We start from the raw sequence: 14,787 nt of genomic DNA, 5'->3' as shown, positions 1-14,787 counted from the left end.
TATTATCATAGTATGTTTTTGTTTGCATTTTGACTGCAGGTATTGTGGTTATGCAGTAGACATGAATCCTTGTTAAAAAGGTTTCAGTTTTGTTGCCAGAAAAAAGGGGAAAAACCCCTATTGTTACATTTTGGTACTGGCAAAGGAGGTCTAATGAAGTTACAAACGCTTTAATGAGTTATCAAGATTTACTAACCATTTTATAAATTCTCTATGTGCCCTCCACCAACATCGAGACGATAGTTGAATTCGTCCCAAACGCCTCTCAAAGCGAAGTCTTCTCTTCCACTGAAGTCACCGCTTGCCGTGATTCTGTTTTTGAGGTCATCCAGATGAGTCGCTGATGGTAGCACCAAAATCACTCTACGGGTCTTTGACGTATCACCACAAGGACAAGTCGCAGGGTGTGGCCGGTGAATGACTGAGGCTAGGGGATGTTTGTGCGCTGGCAGAAGCATCTAGCGGTTATCATTTTAAACTCTATGCCCCGCCGTTTCAAGTGGTATTGCCCGATGACGTTGGATGTAATTACCAGCGTAACGTCACAGTACTAATCAAACTGTAAATGTTGTGGATTCACTCTTCAACCACCACCGGTGTGGGGCTAAAGTAGTGAACTAATTGTCTTTTTTCAACGTGACGCTTTTTTTTGCTGATTGGCCGTGTCGGGTGGTGGAGGGTTACGACACAGTTATAAATAACACCATCTAACCAAGAAAACCTTTATTGTGGATTATTATGAAGAGTTCGTGGTTTGCAGAGATGTAGCGATTTCAAATCGGGTCAATGTATTTGAAACACCCTGCTCTAAAATCCTGACCCGAACCTTAATAACAATACGATTATATTAAAACATTATAGCAATGCATTGATAAAAATTACATATTTACAGTGGTGGTAAATATTCAACATGCAAAAATAATGTGCGGTGCTTCGAAAAGTATTGCATTTGCATCTTCCGGCATAATTATGAAGACAACCTAGACTGGATCAGCCCATCATCTGTCGGGGGTAGATACAATAGGTAACACACTGTGGAGGAGAAGTCAACAGTGGTTGCCTTTATGTGTTTACTTGCCCCCGCCATAGTAACGTCGAATTTCCACCACGTGGCTCAGAGCTCTTAAACGGGAGATGAGCACCGCCTAAATGCTCACTTTGTAAAAAAAATATTTTTGAGATCAGAACGCATCAGTACAAATACAATATTACAGTAGAGTTCACATTGCAGCAGTACACAGACAAGTCACAATCATTCATTGTTATTATTTTATCCAGGCGAGATTGCAGGATTCAATCCATGCAACCTATCTTGGCCACGGATCAGTAACGAAGGGATGGGGAACCTTACGACTTCGGCTGATTGTTGATCCTTCAACAACAGCCTTGTGCCATTGTAATGTTTTTTATTTAACGTAAAGGCATTTATAATGTTTTTTAACTTTATATTTTGAAAAGTAATGTCCGTTTGTGTTGACCCTGCAACCACAGCCTTCCGATTAATTATTAGACGGTTGGCTATTTTATCATTCGTTATTTTACAATAATTAACTTTACTTCTGAACAATCACTTCGCTGTCTCCTGTAAATCGTTCATTGAATGTTTTTGATCTTTTTATTCTGAATCTGCTCGTGTAAAATCGATGTTTTCATTTTATTAAAAAATTTGAGCGATGCATCAATGCGTTTGTTTTTGTCAATTTCCCCGTGTCTAATCGGCACCAGTGATTCTGTCAAATTCGCTTCAGAACGATGGACCCACAAATCAACTTTGGTTACAGCCTGCTTTGTCGAGTCTTAGAAGATGTGCAGTTTGTGGATTAACGCTCCACGATTAATTGGTGATGTACAGTGGGATGATGTATGAAGAAATATTTCATACTGTGGGAATTGCAGGTTAAACTTCACAGACTGTACCCAGTCTTTGGGGGGTAGGGGAGGGAAAATGTCCTTCCTTGTTATAGTAATAGGTTTTACCCTTTTAATTGGCACAAAAACTGACACCTTTATTCAAGGCATCATGTTTGCAATAACCACAACACAAGCAGTCAAAATGCAAACAAAAGCGACAACTCTGATAATAATATGCACTGTCCTTGAATTTGATTGGGTAAAGCTATTACTATATCTTGTTACTGGCAAAGGAGGTCTCATAATGTAAATCTTTCCTTGTTGTTAAACTCCAACCCTCGCTGTGACCCTGTTGAAGCAACGCTGGATGGCGCCCTATTCCCATTGTAGATCCTGAACTCGCGCTGTGCAGAGTGGTCCTGATGTCTTGTGACTCCCAAAATTAATTGACCCCTAACATATTTGTCATTTGCATGTTAAATGTTGGGTTTTAAATAAAGCCTCCCATTACAATATTAAGCTTTAGAGAATTCAATTAAGAACGCGAGACATTTGGACCACCCTGTATCTGTAGCCTGGAATTCCACGTTGCTGATGGTGGCCAGTTTACATTGGTTGGCTTCTCACAAAGTGATGCTCAATATACACAATAAATATGAAAATAATGGAAGATAAAAACATCTCGCATTCTGAAGGATTTCAGCTCAAAGTTCAGCTTTAAATGTGACCTGTTTTGTTGCCAGAAAAAAATGGGAAAACCTATTCTCATATAAATCAGCTAATGAACTGTCATTCCACTGAATTTGTATCTGAGATATAGACAGGGTTTTCATAATAAATTGATGGTGGATAAAACCAGCAAGTGGCAAATTCCGCAACAGGTTACTTTATAAATTTCTATAAATCTCGGAATGAAATGTGCGTGTGTGTTGCGGTTTTTCTGTTTAATTTTTGTTAAAAAAAAGTTACTTATTAACTTTGTACCCAGTGGTGTTGACAAGAATCAATGATCAAAGTTAATGACACACCCACAAATGAAAAGACGGCTGATAAGTTAAAGAGCCAAGCTCCATACTCTTTGGTTCTATTGGGTAAAGTCACGTAGGTAAAAAAATAAAATAACAAGCCAAGCTCCATTGGAAGTCGACAGTGACCAGTCATTTTATTGTCGAGATACGTTACACAAGTGCGCTACTTGGCGGGCTGCAGGCCAACAGTGGCCGTTGAAGATGAGATCAGATTGCTTCATTGATGTTTTGTTTCATCATTAGACCTCCTTTGCCAGTACCAAAATATAATAACAGGGGTTTTCCTCCTTTTTTTCTGGCAACAAAACTGAAACCTTTTTAACAAGGATTCATGTTACTGCATTAACCACACACAATACCTGCAGTCAAAATGCAAACAAAAAAACATACTCTGATAATATATGTGGCATTGAAGCCTCGACCCAATTGGTGCTCGACCAGATGACGCCAAAAGGCTCAAAAGAAAGCCGTCCCTTGGTGTGGACCAATCAGTTTCAAGGACAATGCATCATCATATATTATCATAGTATGTTTTATTTTTGCATTGAGACTGCAGGTATTGTGGTTAATGCAGTAACATGAATCCTTGCAAAAAGGTTTCAGTTTTGTTGCCAGAAAAAAGGGGGAAAACCCCAATTATTATTATAGTTGTTTTGTTATTACTGGATTGGAGTCTCTCTCGGAGCCATGCCAGCATCACCACAGTTTAAACACTCGCACACAGATCATACATTCGAGATTTTGCCTCTACGGTGCAGTGTTCTTTAGATGGAAGCTTTCAATTTACGTGTGTACAGAATGTGAAAATTCCAGTAGCTAAATATATATTTGTGTGTGTGTGTAAAGAAGGATGACCATTGTGTGGGTGGAAGGCACCTAGCCCTGAAAGACACTGGTAACTGTCAGTCGATAAGGTATGTTACAATATACAGGAGTACTATCTGTATACTTGATGTATACTGCACGTACAAAACCCCTTTTGGCAATGTGCTGTTTGGATGAGGGCCCTCTCCACGCTGTCTGGGTCATGGACACGATTTTGCAGGATGGTAAAGGCAGAGAGTCATAGACGTGGCAGTTTTAGAAGTGCAGCACAATTTATTTTACTTCGCTGTCATCTGCTGCCCACAAAACTCGTCTTTAATAAGTGTCGTTTGTTTTTTATTAACATAAAATAGTCACGTTCCACAAGGTGCTCCAGATGTCTTGTGACCCCCCCCCCCCACACACTTAATTATCTTCATACGGTATATATTTTATGTAAGGTTTATTTAGAAACAGAAATTAATACGCAAATGAAACACATTTTCCGGGGTCAGTTAATTGGGGGTTATAAGACATCTGGACCGTCCTGTATAGTACACAACAGAGAGTCTGCTGTATTGTCACGTGGCTAAACTCTTAGTACTGGTCCTGATTTAAGATGGTATATACAGCATGGGGCAGTAAAGACACATTTGAGAAAAGCATACTGTATACAGTAGTGTATTGTTAAAGTTAATTAAAATAACATACAGTATATCTCCATATATATAAAAGGCAAAGTTGTGATTGTGTCAGTTTAACACGTAGCAAGCTTTCGCGACCAATATTATTCATAATAAAGGTTTTTTTTTACCCTCCACCACCCGACACGGCCAATCAGCAAATAAATGAGTGAACTAATTGTCTTTTGTCAACGTGACACTTATTTTTTGCTGATTGGCCGTGTCGGGTGGTGGAGGGTTACGACACAGTTATAAATAACGCGATCTAACCCAGAAAACCTTTATTGTGGATTATTATGAAGAGTTCGTGGTTTGCAGAGATGTAGCGATTTCAAATCTGGTCGACCTATTTGAAACACACTGCTCTAAAATCCTGACCCAAACCTTAATAACAATACGATTGATTAAAACATTATAGCAATGCATTGATTAAAATTACATATTTACAGTGGCGGTAAATATTCAACATGCAAAAATAATGTGCGGTGCTTCGAAAAGTATTGTATTTGCATCTTCTGGCATAATTATGAAGACAACCTAGACTGGATCAGCCCATCATCTGTCGGGGGTAGATACAATGAGTAACACACTGTGGAGAAGTCAACAGTGGGGTTACTTGCCCCCGCCATAGTAACGTCGAATTTCCACCACGTGGCTCAGAGCTCTTAAACTGGAGATGAGCACCGTCTAAATGCTCACTTTGGAAAATTTTTATTTTCGAGATCAGAACGCATCAGTACAAATACAATATTACAGTAGAGCTCACATTACAGCAGTACACAGACAAGTCACAATCATTCATTATTATTATTTTATCCAGGCGAGATTACAGGATTTAATCCATGCAACCTATCTTGGCCACGGATCAGTAACTAAGGGATGGGGAACCTTACGATTTCGGCTGATTGTTGATCCTTCTACAACAGCCTTGTGCCATTGTAATGTTTTTTTTTAATGTAAAGGCATTTATAATGTTTTTTAACTATATATTTTTAAAAGTAATGTCCGTTTGTATTGACCCTGCAACCACATCCTTCCGATTAATTATTAGACGGTTGGCTATTTTATCATTCGTTATTTACGATAATTAACTTTACTTCTGAACAATCACTTTGCTGTCTCCTGTAAATCGTTCATTGAATGTTTTTGATCTTTTTATTCTGAATCTGTTCGTGTAAAATCGATGTTTTCATTTCATTAAAAAATTTGAGCGATGCATCAATGCGTTTGTTCTTGTCAATGTCCCCGTGTCTAATCGGCACCAGTGATTCTGTCAAATTCGCTTCAGTACGATGGACCCACAAATCAATTTTGGTTACAGCCTGCTTTGTCGAGTCTTAGAAGATGTGCAGTTTGTGGATTAACGCTCCACGATTAATTGACGATGTACAGTGGAATGATGTATGAAGAAATATTTCATACTGTAGGAATTGCAGGTTTAACTTCACAGACTGTATCCAGTCTTTGGGGGGTAGGGGAGGGCAAATGTCTTTCCTTGTTATAGTAATAGGTTTTACCCTTTTAACTGGCACAAAAACTGACACCTTTATTCAAGGCATCATGTTTGCAATAACCACAACATAAGCAGTCAAAATGCAAACAAAAGCGACAACTCTCATAAAAATATGCACTGTCCTTGAATTTGATTGGGTAAAACCTATTACTATATCTTGTTACTGACAAAGGAGGTCTCATAATGTAAATCTTTCCTTCTTGTTAAACTCCAACCCTCGCTGCGACCCTATTGAAGCAACGCTGGGTGGCACCCTATTCCCATTGTAGATCCTGAACTCGTGCTGTGCAGAGTGGTCCTGATGTCTTGTGACTCCCAAAATTAATTGACCCCGAACATATTTGCATATTAAATGTTGCGTTTTAAATAAAGCCTCCTATTACAATATTAAGCTTTAGAGGAGACATGAGACATTTGGACCACCCTGTATCTGTAGCCTGGAATTCCACGTTGCTGATGGTGGCCAGTTTACATTTTTTGGCTTCTCACAAAGTGATGCTCAATATACACAATAAGTATGAAAATAATGGAAGATAAAAACATCTCACATTCTGAAGGATTTCAGCTCAAAGTTCAGCTTTAAATGTGACCTGTTTTGTTGCCAGAAAAAATGGGAAAACCTATTTTCATATTAATCAGCCAATGAACTGTCATTACACTGAATTTGTATCTGAGATATAGACAGGGTTCTCATAATAAATTGATGGTGGATAAAACCAGCAAGTGGCAAATTCTGCAACAGGTTACTTTATACATTTCTATAGATCTCGGAATGAAATGTGCGTGTGTGTTGCGGTTTTTTCTGTTTAATTTTTGTTTAAAAAAATTGTTACTTATTAACTTTGTACCCAGTGGTGTTGACAAGAATCAATTATCAAAGTTAATGACACACCCACAAATGAAAAGACGGCTGATAAGTTAAAGAGCCAAGCTCCATTGGAAGTGGACAGTGACCAGTCATTTTATTGTTGAGATACGTTACACAAGTGCGTTACTTGGCGGGCTGCAGGCCAACAGTAGCCGTTCAAGATGAGATCAGATTGCTTCATTGATGTTTTGTTCATCATTAGACCTCCTTTGCCAGTACCAAAATATAATAATAGGGTTTTTCCTCTTTTTTTCTGGCAACAAAACTGAAGCCTTTTTAGCAAGGATTCATGTCTGCATTAACCACAATACCTGCAGTCAAAATGCAAACGAAAAAACATACTATGATAATAAATATGTGGCATTGAAGCCTCGACCCAATTGGTGCTCGACCAGATGACGCCAAAAGGCTCAAAAGAAAGCCGTCCCTTGGTGTGGACCAATCAGTTTCAAGGACAATGCATCATCATATATTATCATAGTATGTTTTATTTTTGCATTTTGACTGCAGGTATTGTGGTTAATGCAGTAGACATAAATCCTTGTTCTATGGGAGCCTTTAACATTGAAGTCTATGGGAGCCTTTAGCATTGAAGTCTATGGGAGCATTTAACATTGAAGTCTATGGGAGCCTTTAATATTGAGGTCTATGGGAGCCTTCAACATTGAAGTCTATGGGAGCCTTTAACAGTGAAGTCTATGGGAGCCTTTAACATTGAAGTCTATGGGTGCCTTTAACATTGAAGTCTGTGGGAGCCTTTAACATTGAAGTCTGTGGGAGCCTTTAACATTGAAGTCTATGGGAGCCTTTAACATTGAAGTCTATGGAAGCCTGTAACATTGACGTCTATGGGAACCTTTAACATTGAAGTCTATGGGAGCCTTTAATATTGAAGTCTATTTGAGCCTGTAACATTGAAGTCTGTGGGAGCCTTTAACATTGAAGTCTATGGGAGCCTTTAACATTGAAGTCTGTGGGAGCCTTTAACATTGAAGTCTATGGGAGCCTTTAACATTGAAGTCTATGGGAGCCTTTAACATTGAAGTCTATGGGAGCCTTTAACACTGAAGTCTATGGGAGCCTTTAACATTGAAGTCTATGGGAGCCTTTAACATTGAAGTCTATGGGAGCCTTTAACATTGAAGTCTATGGGAGCCTTTAACATTGAAGTCTATGGGAGCCTTTAACATTGAAGTCTATTGGAGTCTTTAACATTGAAGTCTATGGGAGTCTTCAACATTGAAGTCTATGGGAGCCTTTAATATTGAAGACTATGGGAGCCTTTAACATTGAAGTCTATGGGAGCCTTTAACATTGAAGTCTATGGGAGCCTTTAACATTGAAGTCTATGGGAGCCTTTAACATTGAAGTCTATGGGAGTGTTCTATGTTGAACTTCTTTCGCTCCGTACGTGGCCAGCCATGCAAACCCACTGGCGGCATTCACAAAACAGACCCAGCTCCCGTACCTCTGATTAGCACGGTTGGCCACGTAGGGTGCGAAAGAAGTTCAGGGCACGTACAGCCCTCGCGACAGGGAGCTTCGAGGCGCGTCGTCAGGGCCGTCATTTGCGACATGGCCGGATAGCTTCTGAAAAACAGCTGCACGGCTCGGTGGGCATCAGGCGGTGAAATAAACAAAAAGAGTCTCCAGTGAGCGGAGAGCGAGAGGAGAGGCGGAGAGGCACGGACGCTCAGGCGCGGCGTTCGGTCTCACCACAGGATGGTGGCGGGCGGCCACACCAACACCGAGCACTCCATGTACACCGCCTCTCCCTCTCTCGCTCTGTACATCCTGTCTGGCTCCGACAGCATCTGCAGGGCGCTGGCTATGTGAGGCTGTCGTCGGGGGGCTGCCGCGTCCCCCCCTACGAGTCGTGGAGGGGGGGGGGGTCATAGAAGGCGATTCGCACAAAGTGGGTTTTTTAAAAATATAAAAAAATCGATTTTCAGAACCCTCTCTCTCTCCCTCTCGCCTGCAAGGTTCTGCGGCTCGCAGTGGTTGTTTCTCGCGTTGGCCTCTCGTCACCGTGGCGGTCGCGTGGATTTCTCCCTCCGGGTCCTTCCGGGCGTCTCTCCCCCCGCGCCGCACTCAGAATCGACGTCGCGCGTTTCAAAGCGTTTGGGCCGCAAAACAAAAAAATGTCCGCGCCCGCTGACGACGGCGACGGCCCGGTCGCCGGTGAAAAAGCGCCACGTAGCTCGGTGGGGCCCTTACCTGCCGGTCAAACACAAAAACAAAGTTTTTCGCAGTTTTAGTTTTCCTAACGAGGGGACGCCGGCCCGGCCCCCGGGGGTCGACGTGGGGGGGGTCACGCTGGGGTCGCGGGTCGTGAGCGACAACTCCGTTGTTGTCCGCCCGGCGGTGGGAGTGAGCTCACCGCGGTGCTTCCCGTCTAGGCGGGTGGCACGTGGTGGGGTGAAGTGTGGGACACTTCAAGAGGTTTGGCTGGCGTGGCGGAGGAGTGGGGTCCAACGTGCCCTGCCTAGAGGGGAGCTCCCTACAGCGCTCTGTGCAGTGAAGGACCTCCTCCTTATCCTCCTCCCCCTCCTCCTCCTCGTCCTCCTCATCCTCCTCCTCATCCTCCCCCTCATCCTCCTCCCCCTCCTCCTCCTCCTCCCCCTCCTCCCCCTCCTCCTCATCCTCCTCCCCCTCCTCCCCCTCCTCCTCATCCTCCTCATCCTCCTCCCCCTCCTCCTCCTCATCCTCCTCCCCCTCCTCCTCCTCCTCCTCCCCTTCCTCCTCCCCCTCCTCATCCTCCTCCTCCCTCCTCCTCCTATTCCTCCTTCCGCCAACAGGGGCACGAGCAAGTACTTGCAGTGCTGCACCTTAACAAACTGCGTACTCAACTGGGCCCTGTACATGTGTATGTGTGTGTGTGATGTCGCAACCGTGCACCTTTCCGTCGTGTGTCCGGAGGTTGCTGCTTTGCTGCATACACCTGATGTGAGCTTCTTTGGTACCGTACGTGGCCAGAGATGATAACCGCAGCTGTGGGCGAAAATACAGCAGAGTGTTAGTAGGGTCTCTGTGTGAGTAGTGTGTGGGTCTCTGTGTGAGTAGTGTGTGGGTCTCTGTGTGAGTAGTGTGTGTGTCTCTCTGTGAGTAGTGTGTGGGTCTCTGTGTGAGTAGTGTGTGGGTCTCTGTGTGAGTAGTGTGTGTGTCTCTCTGTGAGTAGTGTGTGGGTCTCTGTGTGAGTAGTCTGTGGGTCTCTGTGTGAGTAGTGTGTGGGTCTCTGTGTGAGTAGTCTGTGGGTCTCTGTGTGTGAGTAGTGTGTGGGTCTCTGAGTGAGTAGTGTGTGGGTCTCTGTGTGAGAAGTCTGTGGGTCTCTGTGTGTGAGTAGTGTGTGTAGTGTGTGTGTCACACAGATACCTACAAGTGTTTCGAGTACTCGGCCCCGCTTGAACGTCGAAGTGCTTCGTTGAAGCCATCATTTGCAAGAGCCGGAGCGCTTCTGAAAAAAAAAAGCGCCACGAAGCTCAGTGGGCATTGCCTGGTGAAGTCAAAAGAGTCGAGTTTAGTCGATGGCCTTTAGTGGGAGTAGCGTTGAGAGGGGGCATCGTCTCAAGTGTGGTAGCGGCGCTGTTTGCTACTCACGGTCAAGGGGCAGGGCGAAGGGGTTGTGACGACGGTCGCCCAGCACAACGACCAGCAAGGCCACTAAACGGGTGGTGGTGGAGAAAGTCTCCATTGGGGGGAGGTGGCAGATGGTCGGCCTGGCGGCTTCCTTCACTTGGCTAGGAGGGGTGAAGGGGAGGGAGTAGGAGGAGCAGTGGGAATGATATTTATTTAGACTGCAAGAGGAGGAATCCAAAGCGCTACGAAGCTCTTTTTGTCACAGATGTCCAGCTGTGGCACTGGGTCAGAACATGACAACAAACACAAAACAAAAACACGGCGTGAGTGCAGAGTTACAGGAAGAGTAAAACAAATCACTTTAAAAATATATATACTAATAAAACTAACCAATGTTTAATGTTGCCACGGGAAGCACACCACCGTGCTACATAGCTCTTTTTTAAGAAGAGACCTTGGCCCATAAATGGTGGGCTGATATCAAGTGGACATTCAGGGCAAAATACTCTAAACGCGTGGCGTTTCGGAATGCGGAGGGGGAAAAACCGGAGGACTCTGGGAGAAAAATCCACGCGGCCGCGGGGAGCGAGAAACGTCAACCCCAAAGAAAGAGCAGGGAGTGTCAGGGTCGGTATCAAACCCCACGACCTCCTGTACACCAGGTGACAACCATGCCGGGTTAAAGACCTCCTCCTTCACAAGGGACAATTGGATGCATGCCTAAGGCTCCCTCGCTGATGGACACGTTCCTCCTGTGTTGAGCAAAATGTTTAGGTTCTCATCGTTTCGCAGAGGCTGCATTTTTTGCCACCGCAGAAAACGAACGTTGGGGGAAACGCCTCCTCGCATCGGACTCTTTCTTTTTTTGCTAAAGTCACGTAGGTAAAAAAAATCTATAAAATAAATAAATGAAAAAAACAACTCAATTAAAATCACGTTTCGGAGGCAGCAGCACAAGCTTCCGTCTTGAGGTGGAAACCGTCACGGCAAAATTGCTGCATCAGGTGAAGAGAACTCTAAGACACCCGAGATTGTATACAGGTTAAGGGGGGGGGGGAGAGACAAGAAGGGCCGTGGGGGGGGGCTAAGTTAAGCCACCTTCTGTTATGCTGCAGGGGGTTGGGGACGGAGAGATGGCCGTGTGCAGGTTGAAGAGCGTTACACACGTGAACCAGAGGCAGAAGGCAGTAGTTAAGCTGACAAACTGGTTGCCTTGCGGAGCATACTGCTGTAAACTATAAGGCTGCTAAAGTTTAACTTGGGTTTAACTTTATTTTTTTTACCAGCGCGACTTTACCGAAAAAAAGCTAAAGACTATGAATCCTTGCACATCACGAAAGCTTCAAATCTAGCGCCTCACATCGTGTTAGTTTGGCACCGATGTTCGTGCTGATGTTTTAAACTAGATCAATAAAACAACATTGATTACAGCCCCAGCTCAGGTTATTTTCCCATCAATGAAACAGCCCCTGGAGTGAGAGCACCTTCCAGGATATAAACCAACACTGCCGCACGTCTGTCCAAGAGCTGTGTAAAAAAACAATTGAGTTGAAAAAAATGTCAAGCCGACAGGGAAAGGGGCTCCTGGCAAGTGTGACCACCAGCCAGGTCGATGTATTGGTAATGAGAATGTGCAATTGTTTTTGTCCTTGGAAACACGAACTATGAATAAAACGAGATATTCTTAGCTATTTCGGTAAAGTCACGTTGAAGGGAAACAATAAAATAATAAAATATATATAAAACAATAAAATTTCTCACGACGTTTCGACCATAACACAAACGGTCGTCATCAGGTCGAAACGTCGTGAGAATTTTAATTATTTTATATATATTTTATTATTTTATTGTTTCCCTTCAACGTGACTTTACCGAAAGAGCTAAGAATATGAATTACTGCAGTCACGAAAGCTTCAAATCAAAATTTAAAACGAGATACTCACAGAGTTTACGCTTCTGAATGTGCCCTTGTTCAAGCGGTTCACTCGGCCTAAGAGGCAGACGCATGGTAAATTATTGGGCGGCACTTTGTAAGCTCCTAAGGTAGACAAAGTGAGCTTGAACACGACGCGCTCGAGTGAAGTCTTTGAGCGACGCATCACCACGTTGACACGCGTGCATCGCAAACAATTAAAGTTTAAAACACGCAGCAAAGATTCGTTACAAAAAGCCGAGCGGCAGCCTTCACGCATCCTTTGGAAGCTTGCTAACCCACAACATAACCTAGAGACCATCTTCCAGGTCTCCATGGAGACCATCGCATGACAGCAGCATCTGTAGCCGGCCAAAGTGCCGCCTCGGCCGGCTGGGCAATCTAGCCGAGACCGGTGACACTCCCGGAATAGGCCTCAACGCGGCACTCACCAGCGCAACGCTGCGTAGGTGCTGGGGAGGGGGTCTTGAGCTATATCCTCCTTCGTGGTGAGGTTACAAACAAAACAATGTCCTCGTGTTGTCGTGGTGGAGGAGGAGATTCGACGTTCCGTGCCTCGAATCACGGGCAGGCGACTCGGCGGGGCTGTTATCACGTGAGGCCTTAGCAGGGCGCTTTTATAAATCGTAGTGTGGATAGGCGAACACGCAGTGCGAGCGAGGCTCAGATTCTGTAGAATTGATAAACACTGCCCATAGACTCAGCACTGCCCATAGACTCAACACTGCCCATAGACTCAGCACTGCCCATAGACTCAGCACTGCCCATAGACTCAACACTGCCCATAGACTCAACACTGCCCATATACTCAACACTGCACCATAGACTCAACACTGCCCATAGACTCAACACTGCCCATAGACTCAGCACTGCCCATAGACTCAACACTCCCCATAGACTCAACACTGCACCATAGACTCAACACTGCACCATAGACTCACCACTGTGATCTCTACATTGGGTCAAACTTAACATATCTTAATGTTCGACGGCTTGTGCACCAGATCTTATTTATTCACGATGTACTTACAAAAAATTCCGCAGACTACCTACTGGATCTCCTCTCTGTTTCAAAGAACAAATTTGACCTCAGGTCTTCGCTCATTTACCAGCTTCACATTCCCTATTGCCGTACAAAAACAGGAGGAAGGGCCTTTGCTATTGATGCCCCCAGGGTCTGGAATGCTATTGCCAATAAACTGCAACTTGAATCACTACCTATGAGATCTTCACTCAAAACTGCTCTAGAGGAGTTGTACACCCCTAGCTGCCACTGCTATTCAGTGGCCTAAAATACGGCTCTAGATTTTGGTGTTATAATTTATTTATGTAGTTTATTGTTAAAAATTCGGTCACAGTCCCTATGATCACTGTTACATTGCATGTATCGCTTTTATTTTGGTGATTTCGAAAACGTTTTTTTTTTTGGCCATGTTTTTGTTTATTGTAGTACGGAATTAGACTGATGTCCTTAATCTTAGTTGTCTTGTGGTTGTTGTTGTTGTTGTTATTTTGACTTGCATCCCACTGGGATTTTTTGCACACAGCGTTGGTGTACGGTGCTATTTCAGGAATATTTTTTATGTTTTTTTCCCTGGATTTTCTGTTTGCACAGTCACATAATCACTTTAAGATGTTTTCTTGTTCATGTTTTTTTGTTTGTTGTGGTTGCACCCGATTCAAGAGCCGAATGGCTCACAGGGCTATACCAAGTAAATGAAACTATGAACTACGACCTCCTGTAGACCAGGCGAGGTTTTTCAAATTTCCCGCGCTTTTTGTGACTCCGGGTCACGTGGCCCCGGCTGCCTCCCCCCACCCTCGCGCCCTCGGCAGCGCCTCTCAGTCCCTGAAGGCCACCGCGAGGTTGTTTTGTTAACAAAGTAAATAATCTCCTCATCGTGTACATGTACACACATGTGTGTGTGTAGAGAGAGAGAGTCACGAGTGATAGATAATTAATAATTAAGCTGAAGTTAGCCGTCCAAGTGGGAACGTGAAGAGTTTGCAGCGTTGGTTTTGGTGACGGTTTGTTTTTGGCGGGAAAAGTGGAAACGGCTGCGCTGGGGGCTCGCGTGAGGTAAACTTTTAATTAAACACAACTCTTAAATTACTCGCCTAATGTTTATTTTATCATCGTAATATACACGGCGTTTAATATTTGCGCAGGTTGAGCACGTTTAGGGCGACGGGGGGGAGCGGTGGCACAATGGTTAGCACGCATTGACCAGCGTGGTGAAGTATGGTCAGGTCGCATTGACCAGGGTGGTGAAGTATGGTCAGGTCACATTGACCAGGGTGGTGAAGTATGGTCAGTACACATTGACCAGCGTGGTGAAGTATGGTCAGTACACATTGACCAGCGTGGTGAAGTATGGTCAGTCCACATTGACCAGGGTGGTGAAGTATGGTCAGTACACATTGACCAGAGTGGTGAAGTATGGTCAGTACACATTGACCAGAGTGGTGAAGTATGGTCAGTACACATTGACCAGGGTGGTGAAGTATGGTCAGTACACATTTACCAGAGT

General features: G+C 44.1%; 1 long non-coding RNA gene across 3 annotated transcripts; it reads right to left on the bottom strand.

Moving 5' to 3' along the window:
- Nucleotides 1-7,729: 7,729 nt before the first annotated feature.
- Nucleotides 7,730-12,909, bottom strand: LOC142920784 (uncharacterized). Of its 3 annotated transcripts, none has more exons than XR_012939035.1 (6): nucleotides 12,688-12,909; nucleotides 12,267-12,313; nucleotides 10,345-10,484; nucleotides 10,124-10,201; nucleotides 9,646-9,738; nucleotides 7,730-8,614 (listed from the first exon to the last, which is right to left on the bottom strand). It is a non-coding gene; the product is annotated as an uncharacterized LOC142920784 (long non-coding RNA). The 3 variants fall into 3 exon arrangements; XR_012939034.1 differs by lacking the exon at nucleotides 7,730-8,614 and adding an exon at nucleotides 8,624-8,964 and having other exon boundaries at nucleotides 12,688-12,908; XR_012939036.1 differs by lacking the exons at nucleotides 7,730-8,614; nucleotides 12,267-12,313 and adding an exon at nucleotides 8,624-8,964 and having other exon boundaries at nucleotides 12,688-12,906.
- Nucleotides 12,910-14,787: the final 1,878 nt, after the last annotated feature.

This window comes from Petromyzon marinus, unplaced genomic scaffold, assembly GCF_048934315.1.
Source record: "Petromyzon marinus isolate PM22_M1 ecotype Great Lakes invasive population unplaced genomic scaffold, UKy_Petmar_22M1.pri1.0 PM_G_Scaffold_76, whole genome shotgun sequence".
In the NCBI taxonomy this organism is placed as follows: domain Eukaryota; kingdom Metazoa; phylum Chordata; class Hyperoartia; order Petromyzontiformes; family Petromyzontidae; genus Petromyzon; species Petromyzon marinus.
This window is presented reverse-complemented; position numbering and strand designations above follow the sequence as displayed.